The following is a 17632-nucleotide window of genomic DNA, read 5'->3' as shown; positions in this document are numbered from 1 at the left end:
CTCTAACTTCTACTTTCAACCAGCAAGTAGCATTTTAGGGGACTCCTAATGGAAAATATGCGGACTACGAAGACGCCCTTGCCCCAGAGCAGACTGAATGGATGGTTCAGTGATGGTGACATGACTGGTTTAAACTGGAACCTAAAGGGAACGAGAAAAGAAGATGCCACTCCTAGGTATAAATTGCCCCAGAATCACTAGATGAGGAAATCACCCCCTAACCAGTTAACAGTGCTGAATGCTTTAGCAAGACTCTCATAGAATAGTGTGCTGGGGGAAAAAGGGCTACAGTGAAAGACGGGATGTTAGTCCTTAAACACTTCAAGCACATTTCCCTATCAGGACCTGTGCCCCTGGCCTTGGCCCTCTCTACTGTAATGCTATTCCGCACCCCCCCCCCCCCCCCCGCCAAACATCTACATGGCGCACCTCTGAATTCCTTCATGTATTTTCTCAAAAGTCACCCCAGGGTGGGCCCTTGACCTACATCTTAATATTTTCCTTCCTTGAGAATCAGGCTCTACACTCACTGCCTGTAGCAAGAAGGAAAGCTGGGGCATTGGCATCTGGTGTTCTGCTGAATGAAGTATTTTGTGATGCTTCAGCGCACCTCCCTGCTGCCCTCTGGTGTTCACGGATGACATTGTGGGGAAGCCTGGTCATAGCAGGAACTACCATTGGCAGCAGATCCAGGCAGTCAACTTCCTGAGGCAGGAATCATAAGAGATGATGCAGGAGGCCTGGCTGGTTTTTTCTTTCTTTCTTTCTTTTTCCTTTTGTCTTTTGCTTGCCATATGTGAAGCTGATTGACTTCAAATGACCAATAAAAGACAGGAGATGATACTGGCTGGAGACTAATAGGCTACCTTGAAAAGACAGCTCAAAGTGATTACAGAAGATGGGACATGTTTCCTCTGGCAAGCGAAATGGTGTTGACTGCTCCGGCCTCTCTTGTAGTATAGAAATAGGCTGAGAAGTGGTAGCAAGACTCAAGGATGAAAGAAGAAATAAGGAGTTGTAGCAAATGCTGCATAGAATACTCTTTCCATATTATCATATGCCACCCAGTCTCTCAATATGCTGCCCTAATGAGCTGATTTCCCACTAACAGTTACAAACATGATAGACCATGGACACAGATGATAATATTCAAATCTGCTGTGAAACATGCTAAGTGCACCTCCTAAAAATATCATGCTTTATCTTGTGGATCGAATTCTTGGCAATTTCAGGCAGCGTCTCCCAAACTCACCAAGCTTTTCTGCATTGCTGCAGCGTATTGAGTGAATATGGCAGGGAGGGTATTATCCAAGGTAGTTACTTAAAAAAAAAAAAAAAACGTATGGCCGCACCCATGGCATATGGAAGGTCCTTGGCCAAGGTTTGAATCCGAGCCACAGCCTGTGACCTACTCTGCAGCTGAAGCAATGCCAGATCCTTTAACCCACTGCACCAGCTGCGGTTTGAACCTGCACCTCTACAGCAATCCAAGCCACTGCCGTTGGACTCTTAACCACTGGAAACTCCAGTGGAAACTCCTATCCTAGGTGATTGATTGTGTTCTCACTCAGTTCTTACTGGAACCCTTCATGCTAGGGTCCCTCCATCCTCCTTTAGGGAGGCAGTGAAGCAAAGTGCTTGAGATCAAAGACTTGGGCTGTATTTCTAGATCTACCACTCATCCCTTGAGTGATCTCAGCTAAAGCACTCAGTGGGGTTTAGGCTTTGGTTTCTTCATATCTACAGTGTGGAATTTGGTTGTGTCTGCCAGGCAGCGTTCTTATGAGAGTGAGTGATGATGAACGCTAGTGCTGAGCCCAGCGCCCAGCAGAAAGATCCCGGCCACTTAGAGAAAAGGACATGCGAGAGGTTCAGTACCTTGCCTGGGGTTGCAGAGTTAAGTGTCAGGGTGGAGCCCTCCCTCCATAGCCTCTTGAGAGCTGATGCCTTTCCTCACCTCAGCAGTAACTGTCCATCTCAACAGAGTACTCTATTGTCTTCATGGTGCTTATTGCAAATTAAAATTGTCTTTAAAAATCCACTTATGTGCTTTTTTGTCTTCCCACTGCATCGGGTGCCTTTGATATGCTCTTCACTGCTGCCTCCTCTTGCCTAACAAGGCTTAGCACAAAGGAGTCCCAGTCTACACGCACACACATGCACGCACACGCACACACACACACACACACGAACAGGATCCTATGGGGCCTTCACAGAACAGAACCCACCTCCATGCCCTCTGCCTGACCCTTGTGTGGAGAAAAACATGTGCCTCCTAGACTCCTTCCCTGAGTCTAAAAAATAAATTTAATCAGAAAAGTGAAAAAAAATGCACAAAGAAGACAGTCAGTCAAGACAAAATAATGATAGCTTAGCCACTGAAGAAAATGTCAAGGTGCCGTGGAAACAAATCCAACTGGTATCAATGAGGATTCGGCTTCAGTCCCTGGCCTCACTCAGTGGGTTAAGGAGCCGGCATTGCCATGGACTGTGGTGTAGGTCGTCCACAGCTAGGATCCAGTGTTGCTATGAAAGGTGCTGTAGGCTGGCAGCTGTAGCTCTGATTTGTTCCCTTGCCTGGGAACTTCCATATGCCTCACGTGCAGCCCTAAAAATAAAAAGCAAAAAAAAAAAAATTACAGAAATGGGTTTGGGAAATAAGTAGTAACATATCATGTAACTTTGTAGATTTATGCTGTTGGTGGTATTCCTTTCCTGAAATGTGTAATGCTTTTATTTCTGAAAAGTATACGCTCTCCAATTTTTTAATCCATAATTGTATGTTTTTTTAAAAGGCCAATCTTATAAGTTTCAGGGGCTACAAACTTAAATCCTCCTCTGGACATATTTGTAATGCTTTGAAATTCAACCTACACACAGTGCAGGAAGAAGGTGAGCAAGTTTCCACAAAAAAAAAAAAAAAAAAAAAAAAAAAAAAGTGAATTTCTCCTTGGATCTGCACCTAGGGGGCGCTGGTGTGTAAACTGAAAATGCCTTTTCTGTAAAAGGTCAGAACAGGCTCACAAACACTTTCCCGCCCTGCAGTGTAAAGAGATATTCTGACAACATTTCTTGCTCAATGACATGGGAAGCATCTCAGAATCCACAGGCAGGTAATTTTGTTAAGGCAGCCTCTCTTTCTAAGGGTCAGCATAATGTCCCTTGGAAGAAGAAAGGTACATACCTTGTCATTCCTCACCCTCAAAGCAACCTGGGTTCAAGTTCCCTGGTCATCAGACTTTTGCTCGTGGGGAGTCGCCCAGGAAGGAGCTCGTTGTCTCTTTGCTGCCCCACCACGATCTCAGTGTTCACCCTGATGCTTGAGCTGCTCCTGTTCCTCCTGAGTGAGTACCGTGCCATTGTACTCCCTTGGCCACACATGGGACATTGCTCTGGTTTGCCTTTGAACTGGGACTTTTCCTTTTAGCCAGGTTCATTGATTCAGCACTGATGTTTCAGGAGAAGCCGGAGCCCAGTCAGTGACCCGGCCTGACGACCGCATCACTGTCCCTGAAGGAGACCCTCTGGGGCTGAGGTGCAACTTCTCATCTTTGTTCCACCTTTTCTCTTCTGGTACATGCACCACCCCCACCAAGGACTCCAGCTTCTCCTGAAGTACATATGTGGAAACAGCCTTGTTTTAGGCATCAAAGACTTTGAGGCTGAATTCAGGAAGGGTGAAACCTCCTTCCACTGGAGGAAAACATCCACCCATTGGAGCAATTCAGACAAATATTCTGTGTTTTGAGTGACACGGTGACCGAGTCTGCAGGGGGAGGGGAACACAAATGTACTGGCACATTGCAGCTTAAAAGACTCGGGGTCTCAGCTTGAGCTTCTTTTTAAAGCAGTTGGCACGTTCCGTGAAGGCAAACAGTACAGAGAAGACAGAATCCTAGACATCGTTGATTCCTAAGAACATCCTAGATTCCACTTCCCTTACCGTCTGTTCTTCCTTCCTTCCTTCCATCATCTCTTTCTTTTCTTTTCTTTTCTCTTCTTTCTTTCTTTCTTTTTCTTTCTTTTTTTCTTTCTTTCTTTTTCTTTCGTTCTTGATCTCTCTCATTCTCTCGCTCTTTCTTTCTCTCTCTTTCTCTTTCTTTTTCTCTCCCTTTCTCTTTCTTTTTTCATTTTGAAAAGGAAAGACTAACTTTTTAAGTTCAGTGTTCACAGCAGGGTGGGGCTGAAGGGTGGGGCTTCATGTCACTGAGGCTCACCTGAGCAGGGTTTGTTGGGTGAGCTGATTGGCTACAGAAACTGGAACCTGTCCAGAACAATCCTGACACCCAACCTGCAGGGGTTCAGCTGTGTATCTGAAGGAGACAATTTCCCAGAAACAAGGCAGAGTCATGAAGGGGCTGGTGCGCCCTGTGCTGGGGCTTCTGTTGGCCCAGGTTTGCTGTGAGTTGGGGCTGCCCCACAGGGGGATCTCAAGGACTGAGCAGCTGCTGTACTGTTGAGGGGGTTGGGGGGAGGATGACAAGTCCTGCACACTTTCTATCCTTCTCCTCATCCAGAGGGACATTCAAGGTTCTGTGGGGGTTACAATGACCTTCATCTGTGACTGTCGCTCTGTTTCTCATCAGGTGTGAGAGGGATGGATGTGGACCAGAGCCCCCCAGCCCTGAGTCTCCAGGAGGGAGTCAGCTCCACGCTCTGGTGCAATTTTTCCTCTTCCACGCGGAGTGTGCAGTGGTATCGTCTGGCCCCAGGAGGCCACCTCAGCCACCTGTTTACCATTCCTGCAGGGACCCAGAAGAATGGCAGATTAAACGCCACGACAGTCGCTACAGAACGCCGCAGCTCACTGTACATTTCCTCTGCCCAGACCACAGACTCAGCCACGTACCTCTGTGCTGGGGAGCACAGCGCTCCCCAGGCACCTGCAGCCTGTACAGGAACCCTCCGAGGGGCTCAGCCCCTCCTCCAGCCACCGCCCCACCACGAGGCCCCCACAGGGCATTCACATGGCTTTTTGTTCCTCACCTACACTGGTACACATTTAACCACTGACACTTTTTGGCCCACAGATTTGGGACTTCGGCCTCTGTCTTCCCTTCTCAATCTGTATCTCCTTCTGCACTAGAACCTCTAGTAGCTAGAGGGTCCCTGGTAAGAGGACAGAGTTAAGATAATTATGTAGCCACAGTGTGCCGGATTCCAAAATGGTACGAGTGCAAGGAACGAAAAGAACAGAAAGATCACTCCAATGAAGATGTTTTCCAGCTTAGCTGGCTGTCTCAAGAATGTTCAGGGCTGCCTCACTGCACTGCGTCCCCACAGGCAATTGCAAAGCCTCCCATCCCATCCTGCTGGTGCTGCCAAGCACACCAAAAATATGTGCTCAGTGTTTATACGTGAACCTGGTCACTTCAAACAAATTTCTTCTCTTGTAGCTCTGGACGCAAGAAGTCTGAGATCAGTTTCACTGGCTACAGTCAAAGCCTTGGCAGGATCCATTCCTTCCTTTGGCTGGACATTACACACTTATAATGTCTTTATGGTGTCAGTGTAAGTTTGTACCTCTTAATCCCCTTCACCTCTTTCACCCCCTCTCCCTCCTTTCTCCTCTAATAACCAGGAGTTTGTCCCCTGTATCTCTAAGTCGGTTTCTGTTGTTCTGCACTACAGATGTCATATGGAAGTGAAGCATTTTCCTTCTCTGCCTGACTTACTTCACTAGGTCGTAAAACTCACCAGGTCTATCATGTTGTCCCAAAGGACAAGATTCCATTCTTTTTCATGGCTATGTAATATTGCTTTGTATATGTGTTTGTATATAAGTGTACAATGGATGAATACTGAGGTTGTTTCCATATCTTGGCTTTTGGAAATAAGGCTGCTGTGAACCTTAAGGTACATATATATTTTTGGACCCGTGTTCTATTTTCTTCTGATAGACACCCAGGAATGGAATTGCTGGATTATATAGAACTCATACTTTCACATTTTTGAGGCATCTGCATGTGGTTTTAAATAGTGCTGTGCCAGTTTATTTTCCCAGCACGAAGACACAAAGGTTCCCTTTTCCTCATATCTTCGAAAAACTCATTATTTCTCTTTTTCTTTTTCTTGTTCTTTTTTTGACGATAGTATTCGTATAGATGTGAGGTGACATATCCTTGTGGTTTTGACTTGCATCTTCCTGATGATCAGAGATGATGAGTACCTTTCCCTTGTCTGCGGGCCACCTGCATGGTTCTTTGGAAAATGCCTCTTCAGGTCCTCTGTGTATCTTTCAAACTCTGTGTAGTTTTAACTGTGCATGTAGTAGTTCTCTATATACTTTGGACATAACCCCTATTGACTAACCACTTGCGAACATCTTCTCCCATTCTATAGGCTGCCTTTTTTTGTGTTAATGATCTCCTTCACTCTGCAAAATATTTCTGTTTAATTAGGTCCCATTTTTCAGATTCGGGGTCTTTTTATGTTCTTGCCTGGGAAGACCAATGGAAAAAGAATAGTGCAAAGATGAATGTCAGCAAGCATACTGCCTGTATTTTCTTTAAGGAGTTTATGAGCTCAGGTCTCACGTTGCAGTTTAATCCATTCTGAGTTTTGTGTTGAACATGTTGTGAGAGAATGTTCTCGTTTTCTTCTTAACTATGTACTTGTCCAGTTTTGCTCAATACCAGTTTTTGAAGAAACCGTGTTTTCCCTGTTGCTCATTCTTGCCTCTTCTGTCACAGATTGCTCATATGTACCAGGCGCTGATTCTGGGCTCTCTATTCAGTTCCATCGGCTGAATCTCAGCTTTTGTGCCAGCACCTTAACATGTTAGACTACTGAAATTTGTAGGGTATTTTGATACTGGGGAGTGTGATATCTCCAACTTTGTTCTTTTTCCTTTTTCCAAAATTGCCTTGGCTTTTGGGGGTCCTACAAATTTTAGGATGATTTGTTCTAGTTCTGTGAAAAACGCTGTCTTGTGAGAGGGATCGTGTTGAATCTGTAGATTGCTTTGGTAGGTAAGGACACTTTAACAGTGTTCATTCTTCCAGCCCAAGAACATCGAATATCTTCCAGTATTTGTACTGTCTTGCATTTCCTTTATCAGTGTCTTATAGTTTCAGAGCACAGGTCTTTCAGCTCCTTGGTTAAATTTAGTCCTAGGTATAAGTTTCTTTTTGATTCAATTGGAAATTGGATTTTTTTTTTTTTTGTCTTTTTGGCATTTCTTTGGCCACTCCTGTGGCATATGGAGGTTCCCAGGCTAGGGGTCTAATCGGAGCTGTAGCCGCCAGCCTCCGCCAGAGCCACATCAAAGCAGGATCCGAGCCGCATCTTCGACCTACGCCACAGCTCACGGCCATGCCGGATTGTTAACCCACTGAGCAAGGTCAGGGATCAAACCCGCAACCTCATGGTTCCTAGTTGGATTCGTTAACCACTGCGCCACGACGGCAACTCCCTCTTTTTGATTTCTAATTATTGTGGTAAGGACTTCAAGTAGTGTGTTAAGTAGAGTATCAAGAGGAGGCATCCTTCTCTTGTTCCTAATCTTATAGAAAAAGCTTTGAGAGTTTTACTATTGAACACGATGACAGGTCTGGGTTTGTCATAGATTGCCTTTATTATTTTGCATTATATTCCCTTTATACCAAGTATGTTGAAAGTTTTTATCATGAGTGGATATTTAATTTTGTCAAAATCTTTTCCTACATCTATTGAGATGATCATGTAGCTTTTATCCTTCATTCTGTTGATGTGTGTTACGTTGTCTGATTTGGGAATTTTGGGGTGGGGGCGGACCTAGGGGTCAAAACAGAGATCAGCTGCCAGCCTGTGCCACAGCTATGGCAATGCCAGATCTGAGCTGCATCTCTGACCTAAGCTGCAGCTGGGTGCAATGCTGGGTCTTTAACCCACTGAGCAAGGCCAGGGATTGAACCCACATCCTCACAAGCACTATGTTGGCTTCCTAACCCACTGTGCCACAGTGGGAACTCCCTCACATCTGGGACTTTGTGATACAAAACAGAAAACAAAATCCTTATTTCCACAGATTCTATATTCTAGAGCTCACTGACCAATAGAACTTTCTGATATGGTAGAAATGTTCTATATCTGCGTTAATCAATAACCACTAGCCTATTGTCATTACTGAGCACTTGAAATGTGACTGGTATGGTTTAGAAACTAAAACTGTAATTACATTTAATTTTAATTTAAGTAGCTTCATGTGCTAGAGTTAAAGTAGAAGCTACTACATAGGACAGCTCAGTTCTTGAAGATGACACAGTACATACCCTCAAGATACATGAAGACAGTTCCCACAGTTAGCAGGTCATGCTAATATAGGTTGACAAATGCTGTTAAGTGAGAGTTTCTGAAGTTCCATGGAGTCATACCAGTATCCCATCCAAGAGGGCACATCTGTGGCATATGGAAGTGCCCAGGCTAGGGGTCAAATCAGAGCTACAACTGCCAGTCTACACCACAGCCACAGCAACAAAGGATCCAAGCAGCATCTGTGACCTACACCACAGCTCACGGCAATGCCAGACACTTCACCCACTGAGCGAAGCCAGGGATTGAACCCACAACCCCATGGTTCTGGTCAGATTGGTTTCTGCTGCGCCACGATGAGAACACCCATCCAAGAGTTTTGTTTAAAGAAGTCTTTTTAGAGAAATTCATATCTGATAGAAATTCATATCTGATAATTTGATATGTCAAATTATGTTATTTTGTAAAAATCCCTATTATGTGTAAATGTAATGTAGTGAGACAGTAAATAAATATGAGCTCAAAATTGAACAATTTACAACCACGATAATCTGTATGACAACAGAGAAACAGGTATGCTTTATCTTCCATTTCGAGATCACAGGCCATCTAAAGATAAATTATGGGCTTTTCCACATTTATTAAAATGCCTGTGACCTAATACATTCCATTAGCACATGCAGAGACACATATACTACACAATTCTGATTAAATTGGAAATGGCAAAAGAAAAATTTTATTTCCTTCTGATGCTCTAGTTTTAAAAATCCAAGAATCCATTTTTAAATGGCAAATTGTTCCTCGTCAAACAATATCAGTGTGTATTAACTCCTTTCCAAGCCTTGACAAACAATTGTACCACTTGAATTAGAAAGCACTGTGTAAGGAACTCTTCCTAAAATCAGCAGTTTTTGATCCAACCACAGGGGGGCAGCACCTGAAAACATAGACCCCTGCCCCCCTTCTGAAGATGGGTGAAACAGTGGTAAGTCTGATTGGCTGACTCAAATTGCAGTCACTCCTTTCCCCTTTCCTTCCAAACGGCAGTGGTATACCACAAGGTTTCTCTGAGTCTAGAAGAAGCTTATACAAAGAAAATCCATTAGACACACAGTCAGATTCAGCAACTCTTTTCTGGAGAAGAAGAAGAAGATGGTACTCATAATACCTGTGTTGATCTTATGGATGCAACACATAAGATCCCGTGAGTCTGGGGTTTCCCTGATTGCTTCCAAACACCTCATCTATCTGCAGGCAACTGTAGGAAGGAGATTTTCTGATTGAGAGTAAAGATGTTGAGAAAAACACAAAAACTAAAAAGTAGGAAGGTAGAGGGTGTTGGGGAGGGAGTCAAGGAGAGAAGAGGAACATACACAAGAAGAATGAGAGAGACCATAGTAGCTGAGAGGATAGACATCTAAGCGGACTTTCTCTGATGCCTCCCACTGTTTCTCTCAACAGAAGTGGACGGACAGCAGATAAACCAAATTCCTAAATTCTCGCTCCTACAAGAAGGAGAGAACTTCACCACATACTGCAATTCCTCAAGCACTTTATACAGCTTTCAGTGGTATAAGCAGAGGCCTGGGGGGAGTCCCGTCTTCTTGATGTTGTTGACTAAGCCAGGAGAAGTGAAGAAGCCGAACAGATTGACAGCTCGGTTTGGAGACACTGGAAAGGACAGCTCCCTGCACATCACGGCCGCCCAGTCTGCAGATGCAGGAACCTACTTCTGCGCGGAGGCACAGTGCTCTGGGAGCATCTGCTGCCTGTCCCCAAACCTCACTGTGGGCCCCAGGTGCAGCTCCTCCTCATCTCTCCTCAGAGCAGGAGCCAGAGGAAGCTGAAGTCACAATGTCTATGAAGAAACTGAACTTTTAAATTAAAAAATCCACAGGCTCAGGTAGCGTTATTAGAGGATTTTACCAAACATTTGAACAAAACTTAGCATAAATTCTACACAATTTCTTCTAGAAAATAGAAAGAAAACAATTCCTCATTCATTTTATGAAGCTAGTATTACCCTGATAGCAAATCACACAAAGACAATGCCAAAGAAAACTCCAGAGAAATATTCCTCATTAATATAGACACAAAGTTGGTTAACAAGTTTGATAAATATTAACAAGTAGAACTCATCAGCATATAAGAGAATAATTCATTAAGCACAAATGGATTTTTTTTCAGGGATGCAAGACTTTCTTCAATGTTTGATAATCAATTGATGGAATTCATCGAAGTAACAGAGTAAAAAATAAAAAAGAGAGAGAATCACAAGATCATATTACTCTATGCGGAAGTAACACTTGCCAAAATTCAATGGTCAACCCTCGAGAAAACTCTGAAAAAGGAATAGTGGGGAATTTCTTCAGCAGCTAATAGTATGTTTACTGGTAAAACACTATATACTTTTCCCTAAGATTGGGGACAAAACAAGAGTATCCACTCTCATCACTCTCCTTCAGCATTGTGCTAGATGTTTTTGCTGGGGCACTAAAGCAAATAAATGTAAACACATCTTATAGGCCAGGAAAGAAATCTAACTGCCACTATTTCTAGATGACTTGATTATCTATGATGACAATCCCAAAGAATACACCCCAAAAACTCCTAGAAATATTAAGTGGGTTCTATATGGTCACAGGATATAAGATAAACATGCAAAATCAAATGTATTTCTACATACCAGTAATAAACATGCAGATCCTGGAGTTTCCATCCTGGCTCAGTGGAAAGGAATCTGACTAGCATCCATAAGGACACAGTTCAATCCCTGGCCTTGCTCAATGGGTTAAGGATCTGACGTTGCCATGAGATGAGGTGTAGTTCACAGATGCAGCTCAGATCTAGTGTTGCTGTAGCTGTGGCGTAGGCCAGCGGCTACAGCTCTGATTGGACCCCTAGCTTGGGAACCTCCATATGCCCAGGGTGCACCCCTAAAAAAAGACTAAAAATAGAAATAAAAAAAACCCAAAATATTCTCCTAAGTTTATCTTCCTAAATTACAGAATAAATGAGTATTTTTAACAGTACTGTCATTAGTTCTACCATTAAAAGTTATCATTAGTAGGTGATCTCACATGAAAAATAACAGGAGTTAATAACTCTGAGCTCCACTGGCACAGTTTGTCTTTTGACTTCTACTTCCCACAGATAATATAGATTCAGCCAGGAAGAGACTGTTAGCAGTACATATTGACTGACGATTTAGATGTTTCATAAACTCTGTTAAGAGTATCTGAGAGATCAAATATAAAGTTAGAAGAATATCTGATTTGTCCCACCAGAATTGCATGAAATGGGCAACATACTAAGTGATTTTCAAATTAACCTGCCACTTGAAGTAGTAAGAAGTAAGAATGTTGTATGAAACAAATACCAAGTATACACACATAAAGCAAATAGGAAAGAAAATATCCTGAGCACAAAGAGGAGAAGAAAGCTTCTGAAAATTTTTCATTTTAATAATTAGAACAAAAATTTAGAAAACATCATCCTATGTGCAGTAAATAAGCAGTGTTTGTAAAACATCAAGAAAACAATCTAAAAGCATGAAAAGCTGAAATGGAGAAGAATAAGATGAGCAGATGGAGATGGGTGGCAAAATAAAATTTTTGATAAAATTAATACTGAAACAATATTACAATAAAAACTGGAAAACAATTGCACGATGTGCCAAGTAAGAAATATCATCTTATTTCTCAGAGGCTTCCTAACTTTTATTTTCTTATCTATAGCATCTGAACTCCATGGCCCTCCTTCAGTCTTTAGCACCTAGTCTCATTGTTTTGACCCAGTTCTGGGTAATACCAATTATCTTATTAATTCCCAATTATTCAATATCTATCTTCTTATAATGATCAATATCTATCTTCTTATAATGCATATTTGGCAAGCAGAGTTCAAGAATACCATGCAAATGTGCAAAATTGGGGTCACTGAAACCTGTTGTCATCTTCAACACTAACTAGACTCACTAACTAGAATGCCCAAAAGCAGTCATTTTCTCTGAAATCCTCTCTCATTGTCAATTCCTGCTGTGACTGTATTAAATCTTCTCACTCTTCTCAGACTTCCTATCCAAAACCTCCACTATTCACTCTTGGGAGGCACTTACTTTCTATTTAGAAAAACAAAAAAGGATTTCATTAAAAACTGCTAGGTATTTCAACTTTCTGCCATCGCAACCTGAAGAAAGACTGACAATATAGGACAATGAAATACCTGTTTATTATCATTGCTAAGGACAAAGTTATCTGCTACATAACTTTCTCCACTTTCACATGTGAGTAAAGTATTTAATGGTTTTTAAATAATATTAAAAATTGGATAACAGCAACCACAGTTTTGACTAGCTCAAAGAGTTTATAGAATGAAGAAGAGAACACTTATTACTTATGACTTTGAGAGGCGTATTCTTAAGAGGCCATATAAATGCCAACAAAAATTCCATTAGGAGAATCTTTTAACTCTCTCAGAGACAAGACAAAAAGAAAAAAAAAAAAAAAGAAAACACTCCGATTTACAACTGCATCAAAAAGAAAATACCTGAGAAAAATTGAATCAAGGAAGTGAAACGCCTGTCCATTGAAATATACAAAACATTGATTAAAGAAACTGAAAAAGACAACTATAAATGGAAAGATATTTTGTTCTCATGGACTGGAAAAATAATCTGTTAAAATATCCGTGTTACACAGGAGTTCCCTTCGTGGCTCAGTGGTTAACGAATCCGACCAGGAACCATGAGGTTGCAGGTTCAAACCCTGGCCTTGCTCAGTGGGTTAAGGATCCGGCGTTGCCATGAGCTGTGGTGTAGGTCACAAATGCGGCTTGGATCCTGCATTGCTGTGGCTCTGGTGTAGGCTGGCGGGTACAGCTCCGATTAGAACCCTAGCCTGGGAACCTCCATGTGCCGAGGGAGTGGCAATAGAAAAGGAAAAAAAAAAAAAATCTTATTACACAAAGAAGACTACAGATTCAATGAAATCCCTGTTTAAAAGGTCATCGCATTTTTCACAGAAATAGAACAAACAAATCCTACAATTTGTATAGGGCCACAATAAACCACGAATAGCCAAAGCAACCTAGAGAAAGAAGTACAACACTGAGGGCATCACAATTTGTTATTTCAAACTGTACTATAAAAAGATGAGTAATCAAAACAGAGAGATATTGGCATGAAAACAGACACATAGATCAATGGAGCAGAACAGAGAGCCCACAAATAAACTCATGAGTACATAGTCAATTAATTCACAAAAAAGAACCCAGGGGTATGTACTTGGGGAGGGAAAGTCTCTTCTATAGATGATATTCAGAAAAATGGAAAGCCAAATGCAAAAGAATAAAATTGGATCTTTATCTTACACCAAACACAAAAACCAACTCAAAATGGATTAGAGACTTGAACATAAGTCCTGAAGCAATAAAACTCCTAGAAGAAAGCATAGGCATTAAGTTTCTTGACATCAGTCTTGGCAATAATGTTTTGTATATGACTCCAAAACAAGGGGCAATAAAAGGTGAAAATAAACAAGTGGTACTACATCAAACTAAAAAGTTACTGTGTAGCAAAAGAAACCATCAACAAAACAAAAAGGAAATGTATAGAATGGGAGAAAATTTAATCTAATAAGGTGTTAATACCCAAAATATATAAAAAACTCATAGAATCAATAGAAAAGGCAATCTGATTTAAAAATAGGCAAATGATCTGAATAAACATTTTCCAAAGAAAACATACAAATGGCCAATACGTGAATTAGAAGATGTGCAACATCACTAATCAGGGAAATGCAAGTAGAAAGCAAGTGAGGTATCACCTTACATCTGTCAGTATGGCTATTATCAAAAAGACAAGAAAAAAATTGTAGAAAAAAGGAATGCTGTGCAATGTTGGTGGAACTAAGAATTGGTGCAGCCTCTATGGAGGAAGCCAATATGGAGGTTTCTCAAAACTTAAAGCTAGAACTACTATGTGATCCAGAATTTCCACCTCTGGGTATACATCTGAAGGAAATAAAATCACTGTTTAAAAAAGATATCTGTAGCCCCATGCTCATTGCAGCTCATGTACAATAGCTGAGACTTGGAAACCACCTAGTGCCCATCGACAGATGGATAAAGATACTGCGGTGAAAAAAAAAAAAGAAAAGAAAAGAAATCTTGCCATTTACCAGCATGGATGAACTTTGAGGGCATAATGCCAAGTGAGGTAAATCAGAGAGACAAAGTGAAATACTGAATAAAATCATTCATATGTGGCCCCTAAAACACAAGAGCGCAGACAGAGAGATACACACATACACAAACTCATAGATACAGAGCACAGATTGGTGATTGTCAGAGGTGGTTATGATGGGAGTAGGAATGAGTGAAGGTGTTCAAAAGGTACAAACTTCCAGTTATAAGATAAATAAGTCCTGGAGATAAAATGTGCAACATGATGACTAAAGTTTAAACTAAAAAAAATATTTATACATGTCACTTCGTAAACTCTCCTGGCTCTCAAAATTTGTTTTGCTTATTTTTTTTTCCTACTAGTTTGAGCAGCTTAATAGCTAATTTGGAGGAGAATGCATATCTGAGTAGAATAGGTTTCATTGCAATGAAATATATAAGATTAAAATAAGACATAGTGCCCAAATAGGAATTCATGGTTGGCATTTTCAGAAAACAGTCATCAAGAATGTAAGTGGCGGGGACAATAGGGAAGACCAGGAACCACAGTAGTGATTCTGTGTCTCATATGACATGTAAGTTTGGGGATTTCTATAAAGTAACCAAGAAGAGTCAGTGGAAATTCTACCATATAATAACTCATTTGCTCTTATTTGGGTTTTGTTACAAAGTGCTGAAACACCTCATAAGAAAATGCTAGAAATTTAGTAATTTGACAGAAATGATGTCATTGAGTGAATTTTTTTTTTTTCGTCTTTTTTGCCATTTCTCAGGCCGCTCCTGTGGCATATGGAGGTTCCCAGGCTAGGGGTCTAATCGGAGCTGTAGCCCTGTCCTAAACCACAGCCACAGCAACGCAGGATCCAAGCCACGTCTGCGACCTACACCACAGCTCATGGCAACACAGGATCCTTAACCCACTGAGCAAGGTCAGGGATCGAACCCATAACCTCATGGGTCCTAGTCGGATTTGTTAACCACTGAGCCACAATGGGAACTCCCATTGAGTGAAATTTAAGGATAAATTGGAAAAGAATTTTTATTCCTTCAATGTTAAGAAATGGAAATATTTTTATTTTGGAAATCATGTATACTGTTAAAGGTTTTTAATGTTTTCATTGATTAAAAACATGTTAGGAAAGGTTTGTCTTCATGACAGCTAAAATAAGAATTGTAGAATTTGGAGTTCTCATTGTGGCGCAGTGGTAATGAATCTGACTAGTATCCATGAAGATTCCAGTTTGATCCCTGGCCTTGCTCAGTGGGTTAAGGATCTGGCATTGCTGTGAGCTCTGATGTAAGTCGCAGACACGGTTTGGTTCTGGCTGTCACTGTGACTGTGGTGTAGGTCTGCAGCTATAGCTCCAATTTCTCCACTAGCCTGGGAAATTCCATATGCCACATAAAGTGGCCCTAAAAAGCTAAATAAATAAGAACTGTAGAATTTCACATGCACTCATGACAACAACATAGCCAAATATCTGGTGAAAGGACCCATGGATTCTTGCTTCCTACAACTGCTAATGAGTTAAGAGTAGAGTTACATCATAAATGAATATGATTTCACTGCCATTACCATTTGGTGTTGCAGTACACAACTGGAGAGATTACAAAAGTCAGAAGCTATTTTGTTAGCATTTGTCTGAGCGATATTTGCTGTTGCGAAGTTACCAGTTCCCATGGGCTGGTGGGTAACTAAGAGGGAAGACAGGTAAGAGCTTCTTGTTTGGCTTTTGCAGTGAAGCCAAGGATCTGAGAACATATTGCAACATAAAATCAAAATTGGTGGCAAGAAAACAATCAGAACATGAATGAATATTTGCAAACAGAGCATGATTCATGACTTTGTTCCAGATAAACCATGCAGATTTTATCACAGATTAATTTACTTAATTTGGAAATTTTAAGTAATGAAACACCTTCTCACAGGTCCTTCAATATTAAGCTCTGCCTTGTCCTTTACCAGACGTAGTCATTTATCATTACATCACAATGAAAAGAACACTGTTTAAGACAGGCCAAACCTCCCAACCTGTGTTCCTAACACATACAGGCTTGAAGCAGCCAGAAATTGCATTTTAGAGGCAGCTGCTATAACGCAGCTAAGGGACATTGCACCCTACTCGTCAGGAGCACAGAGCAGGGCCATTTCGGCAAGGTCAAAATCCTGCCATCATGCTGCTCTCCAGGCTGCTGTGAGCTTTCATGGTTTCCTCTGCTTAACTACCAATAATTGCAAGCCAGGCTGCCTGTCAGCTCTCAGAGGTGAATTTGGACAGAGGAGGTGATATCTCAACTGTATATCAACTCTCCTCCTTACATCACTCATTAATTAATGAGTTCTTTTGACCTTAAAATCAAAGGACTGGCTATTTTAGAGACCTGGTCTGAAGTTCTTGTCCAGTGGTCTATTTGCCTTGGTTCTTTTATATTAATTCATCCATGAAAACTGTGAATACAAATGGAAGATTGAAAGCTACAGCCCACGTGATGGTGTATCCGTTTACAAAACTTCATTTACAAATGTCCGTGGTTTGGACATGCACTCAGCGTTTGTGGCCTTTAGATATCATGTTTTGCAGGACTGCACTGTAGCACTGGCATACCCATTTTGACTTTTATTTCAAAGCGAAAAATAACGGACCACTAACAAGTGATACTGAACACTTTGGACCAATGTGATCGAAAAATTTGACATAAGGACAATTCTAAGACACATGATTTAATAAATACAATTCCACTTGTGGGGGAAACTGGACTGAATATCCTGATCCTCTTCAAAGGCCAGTAAATAAAACTCAATGTCACATTTCGTAAGAATCATATTTTATTCCTGTAATAATTTCATAAAAACACAAACAACTAAATAGATTCTGAAAGTCAGAAGGACTGATTTTTTTAAATAAGATAACTTTATTGACAAACCTTAGTACAGCCCTAGAAAAAAAAGGAGATACATTAATTATTTTGGATAAGATTGCCTTTCACCAAGAAAGTTGAACATCTGTGAGTTTTAATAAAGGGTCACTTTGCTGTACAACAGAAATTGAAGAAACATTATACATCAACTATACTTTAATTTTAAATAAATTACCACCAATAAGAGTCATTAGATGCTAAATGGAGAAAGGTAAGTATGGGTTAAATGAATGGTGAATAAGTAGATTACAAGAAGGGTCCATAGCCTGTAGTTAATTCTTTTTCAATAAATTAGTAA

The sequence above is a fragment of the Sus scrofa genome, chromosome 7, assembly GCF_054392235.1.
Source record: "Sus scrofa isolate SSC_HxYL_T2T_F1_AM1 chromosome 7, Sscrofa_HxYL_maternal_Yorkshire_Landrace_v2.0, whole genome shotgun sequence".
In the NCBI taxonomy this organism is placed as follows: Eukaryota; Metazoa; Chordata; class Mammalia; order Artiodactyla; family Suidae; genus Sus; species Sus scrofa.
Note: the sequence above shows the minus strand (reverse complement) of the source record.